Consider the following 5,468-nt stretch of genomic DNA (forward strand, 5'->3'; position numbering starts at 1 on the left):
TAATGGGACCCTAGGAGGGAACTAAGACAACATAAAACATGGCAGGTATTTTGAGGGCATCTAGACAAAAGGATTGAAAGACTTTTTTCTAGATTGAGTTTAAAAATTAAAAAAAACATAATTACAAAGAGATAATGCAGACTCTTAAAGCATCACAGTGTCTTTGAGGGCAGAGAGGGCAGATACAGTCTTGGCTCCTACTGGAAGGCGAAGCATCATTACTCACAAACATGATGGGCATCCCTCAGAATACCAGCTTGGGAAAATTGAATCTGAGTGTGTGAGCTGGGGCAGAGCCCAGAGAGGAGCAGTGTGGTCAGACATAAAGAGGGAGACTTTTCAATCTGGAAGCATGGATGGTGGAAGCTGTGTCTCTGCTGAATTTGGGAGAGAAATGAACACCTTGGGGGATCCTGCACCATCCCCAGGACACCAGCAAGAACCCTGCACTCTGGGGGGTCTTTCTACCATGTCTGGTTGCCTGTGCTTCTGAAGGTGCTCCTCTGCTGTCCAGGTCAGAGCAGCCTTCAGAGCCCATCTGAAGCGACGGCCTGACCTCAATTCCACTCACAGAATTTCTGCTGGGATTCCAAAGCTTCTCCAGGCTTTTGATGGGGGTCTCTAAAATATTTCTGAACTTCCATTTTCCTCCCCCAGCCTGAGCTATCAGAGAAGCTGATAGCTATCAGAGAAGCTGAGTCCTCTGCTTCCTGGAAATGTCAGCCGATCTCTCCTGCACCCAGGAGTATGGCCACAAACAATGCTAAGAGACACTCTCCCTGGAATCAGCAGTATCTGACAAATTCTCCCCAAATTCTCCTGAGCTATTTGGGTGCACACAGCAAGGCCCAAAGCAGGGAGCTCCTCAGCTGCTCTTCTGGACCTAAAGAGGCACCCGGGACTGATGGATGGGAGTCTTGTCTACCTTGCACAGGAAGAGCTGACTCCTCTCATTTTCCTAGAAGTGCCAGGCTGTTGGCAGAGCCTGGGACAGGTCCCGGTGCAGGGACCATCCCTTCCAGGATCCCCTTGCCCAGCCTTAGAGCTGACGAGGCTGCACCTGGAATGCAGTGAGTCTGTTTCTGAGTCAGGGCATTTCCTTGCCTGTGTTGTTTGCCCTCTGTGCATTTCTAACAGTCAAAAATCTCTGATCAGGCCCTGCTGGCCTCCTCTAGTCCTCAAGAGTGTCTCATTCCATATCGCATCTATAACTATCTTTCACAAGACCAAGAGCTGCCCCTCTTTCTTCTGATCTGAGGAGAAAGTCACTCTGAGAGCAGGCAGTGGATGCTGAGGGAGGTGCCTATAGCAGCCAGGGGTGGGGGAGGTCTGGGAACTCACTGCAGGCTGGATGGAGACAAGGGGACTAGGGAAAAGAACAGGTTTCAGAAAGGGAGTGGCCTAGAGGAGCTGATGGGGACCAGAATAACTGAGAAGGAGAGAGATGGCAGCAGGTTTGGGGACCGGGTTCTCTGGCTTTCACAGAGCCACGTCCCTGATACGCTGGGGACTTGGGCCTGAGACCCTGAAAGGACTTGGGCCTGGATGTGGGGCTGTGAGTTTCCAAGGCCCTTTGATTTCACCCTGGTCTGCATGAGGTTCCAGTGGCTGCCCCACCCAACCCCAGGGGCAGAGAGTCAGTCTAGCAGGGAGACCTGGGGAGAGAGAGAGTCGGTGGCGAGCATCCGCCCTGGATGCAAAGACAAGGGACAGGTCAGAGGGAGGAAGCCTTGGCATGAGGCCAGGGGAAGGGAGACGCTTTGGATATGGCACAGTTCTCTCTCTGCACTTGCCACAGCCTCACAGGACGGTGAGGATTGAACTTTGCAGGAGGGAATGAGGGAGAATGGGGTCTGGACAGGAGTCCCTGTCATCCAAGTGACCCCCTACCTACTCCTGCAAATCAGGTGAAGGTCTTGCTAGATGTGAGTCAATCCGAGCCCTATCAGGCTGCCCAGCACTTTCTCTTGGATCCAGAAGGAGCACAGTGATCCTCGGTCGAAAAATCTTGCATTGTCCAGGGCTGAGGATTGTCAGGTGGCCCTGGAGGGGAGACTCTGGGGAAAAACCACAGAGAAGATTTTGGTACATTTGACACTCTTAATGCCCAGTGCCTCCCCTTCCTATTAGTCAGGCGTGGTGGCAGGAGAATCACTTGAACCCGGGAAGTGGAGGTTACAGTCAGCTGAGCTGGTGCCATTGCACTCCAGCCTGGGTGGGCAACAAGAGTGAAACTCCATCTCAAAAAACAACAACAACAACAAAACTTCCACTGAGAGCCTGGGATGTGCTGCCTGATATTCTGGGTGCTGCTGAGGAAGATCAAGAAGAAGCAAAGCAGCTGGAAAATGAGCTCAGCAGAATATACCTGGCTCAGCTCTGCAGTGCAGATCAGAAAAAAAAAAAAATGCCTGTGCAAGATAAAACGTGCAGAGCCATCTTGTCTTTTCTGTTTTTTTCTTTCTTCTTCTCTTTAAAGACAGGGCCTCGCTCTGTTTCTAAAGCTGGTGTGCAGTGGTGCAATCTCAGCTCACCGCAGCCTTGGCCTCTCAGGCTGAAGCGATCCTCCCATGTCTGCCTCCCAATTTGCTGGAAATACAGGTGTGTGCCACCATGCCTGGCTCATTTTGTTTATCTTTTGTAGAGACGAGGTCTCACTGTTGCCCAGGCTGGTCTTGAACACCTGTACTCAAGTCATCCTCCCAATTTGGGCTCTCAAAGTGCTGAGATTACAGGTGGGAGCCCCATGTCCTGCAAAGGTATCTACATAATCCATGTGGAAAATGATGGTTATCCCATATCCTTTCATCACTCTTTGTGAGAACATTAACTACTCTCACTGCCAATTAGAAATGTCCAAGGGAATGAAAGAAAAATGTTAATATTGTCCAGGTGCAGTGGCTCAGCCCATAATCCCAGCACTTGGGAGGCCAAGGAGGGCAGGTCACCTGGGGTCAGGAGTTCATACCAGCCTAGCCAACATAGTGAAACTCCAGCCTGGGAGACAGAGCAAACTCCATCTCAAAACAAACAAAAAAGTTAATATTTCTTAAGTGCACCATAATTCAAAACAAGAAGAATTCAAGTGCTTTATTTCCTGGAAAAACTCACCAAGAGGGGTTTAAACAGTGATGGCCTTCCCCACAGCACAGCACAGAGGAGGCAGCCAGCATCTTCCAGGCCTTGGGGCACTGTCCTGCTTCTTTCTAAGTGGGGATCCGCTCCCTACACACTCTCCTTTGTGCTCCTCAGGCCATGAATATCTCTGAGGCCCGTGAGTGTGAGGTCTCTTGCTGGTGGCGTTCCTTCCTGTTTCTTGGGACTTTCTTTTTTGGCGGGTCTCTGGGCATAAGGAATGTGAGCCTGGGGAGAACAGGCTGGACTCTGCATCAGGACACAGAGGCCCTGGAGGGGCAGACAGTGGAGCAAGCAGGGGCTGAACTTACCTGGATTTTACTCCAAGGAGGCCCCTCACCACTGTCTTCCCTGCTACAGCGGCTCCAATAAAAAGAAAAAAGGTGCTAACTCAGCACATTCCCTGGAAGAGCAAGAAGAAAACATCCCTCTTGGTATTCGTATAAGTATTAGGACTAGTGTCAGCTGGTTTCTCTCTCCTTTTGATATAGTAACTCAAGGTACACTGGGGATCTCGAGTGCATGGACCAGTGAGTGTGAAGGAGTTTGTTCTTTGGATATGAACCCATGGGAAGTGGGTGTGTATTCTGTGGCCAAAGTCACTGGCCTCTTTTATTAGAGGAGACAGAAGTGTCCAGGAACTACCCCCAGGCCTGTGCTTCCAGGGACTGCTCTCTCTCCTTCCATGTGCATGCCTGAGAGGGTTCTGGGTCTTCACCCATCACCACTGACTCTTCTAGATATGATGTGTCTACTGTACACCTGCAGGTGACCCTGTGAGAAAGAATTCCAAGAACCCACATGGGACCACATAGAGTGAGGCTGCCTCCAGACAGGCACAGGGACCCCGAACCTCTTAGCCACTGCCAGAGCCTGAGACTGGGGCACTCACATGGAGACAAATGCATGGAACTTTAGAAGAGGCAGAGTTGGAGGGAGCGGAGGAGGGCATGGATGGAATGCAGGGGTCCCTGGAAGCTTCAGGGCCAGAGGCACTTGGGAGTGGGGAAGGCATCATCAAGAGAAAAGTCAGGGCTCCTTCCATGCCCTGAGGTCACAGTGGGTCTCCCTCTCTCCCAGCTCCTCCCTGGGCTCTTGTGTCTGGAGTCAGGGCTGGCTCAGCTGGGGTTCTTTGGTGAGTGGGAAGGACATAGGGCACTCAGGGTCTCAAGTGCAACTTTTAACATGATCCTCAAATGAGAGGTTTCACCCAGTGACCTCCTGTCCACAGATCTCATGTCTTCTTGCTGGACTCCTGGGGAAGTTGCCCAGCCAGGGACATGAGATGTTTTACTTTTCTCTGCCAAGTGCAAAACCATCTTAATCTATCTGAGGCCAGCTCCGTCCTGGAGGGTTGTGACTTTCTAAGTGCTCACACCACACACACATACATGTACATACCATGAGGTCATTGGAGAGATGCCCCCTTGGCCTGGGGTTTTCTCATAGAACCCAGGTGATAAAAGCCTCCCTTCTACTCACCTGGGACCTACAGACATCAGCCACCTCCTGCCCCACTCACCCAGCATTTTTGCTAGAGTGGAAACAGACTCAGAACCCAGAAAAATGAACACAACCTGTAAATCATGGGCTTAGGGGGAACACAGAGAGAATGAGAAGACCAGTGTTGAAAGTGGCATGTCGTGAAGTGGCACAGGCAAATGAGGCTGGAGACGTGCAGCCAGAGGCAGGGGTGGCCCAGAGGTCATTGGCAGTTTTGAACTAGGGTGATGAGGCCACCTGAGGCCTGTTTTCCAGTTCCCCATTATGGCCAGGAGGACTCCGATCCCTGAGAGAGGTAACCAGGAGGCAGGGACAACCATAAGATGAACACTGCAATGCCCAGGCAGGAGGTCTGGGCATCACCTGGAGTGGCTGCACACAGCCTGGGGACATCCTAGAGGTAGAGTCAATGTGACTTGCTCCTATGGTTTCAGGAGTGGGTGTGAGGCCTGAGGAAAAGCTATGGGTTGATGGCACCTCCTAGAGCTTGGTCTTGACTCAGCAAAGTTGGGAAGAGTAAGTGAAGAGCCAGCATGAAGGCAAAGACTCAAGGTCTTTGCAGGACATTTAAATTCAAGGCATTTATGTTATTGAGTGAGAAAAACCCAAGAACAGAATAACACTCACGAAATAACCCTGTTCAACAAAAGCATAAATGTATATACGTTTTATTCATTCTTAGGACTCACACGATAGCTGTTCTCAGATGCTTCCCATGGACTATATATCTTGGTGGCGCAGGTGGGAGTGAGATGAGAGCCAGGATTCCAGTCCCAGCAGTTCTCAAAGCTCAGACCTTTAACAAAGGTCAACCTCAGATCTGGAAGAGA

This window comes from Pongo abelii, chromosome 1, assembly GCF_028885655.2.
Source record: "Pongo abelii isolate AG06213 chromosome 1, NHGRI_mPonAbe1-v2.0_pri, whole genome shotgun sequence".
Classification (NCBI taxonomy): domain Eukaryota; kingdom Metazoa; phylum Chordata; class Mammalia; order Primates; family Hominidae; genus Pongo; species Pongo abelii.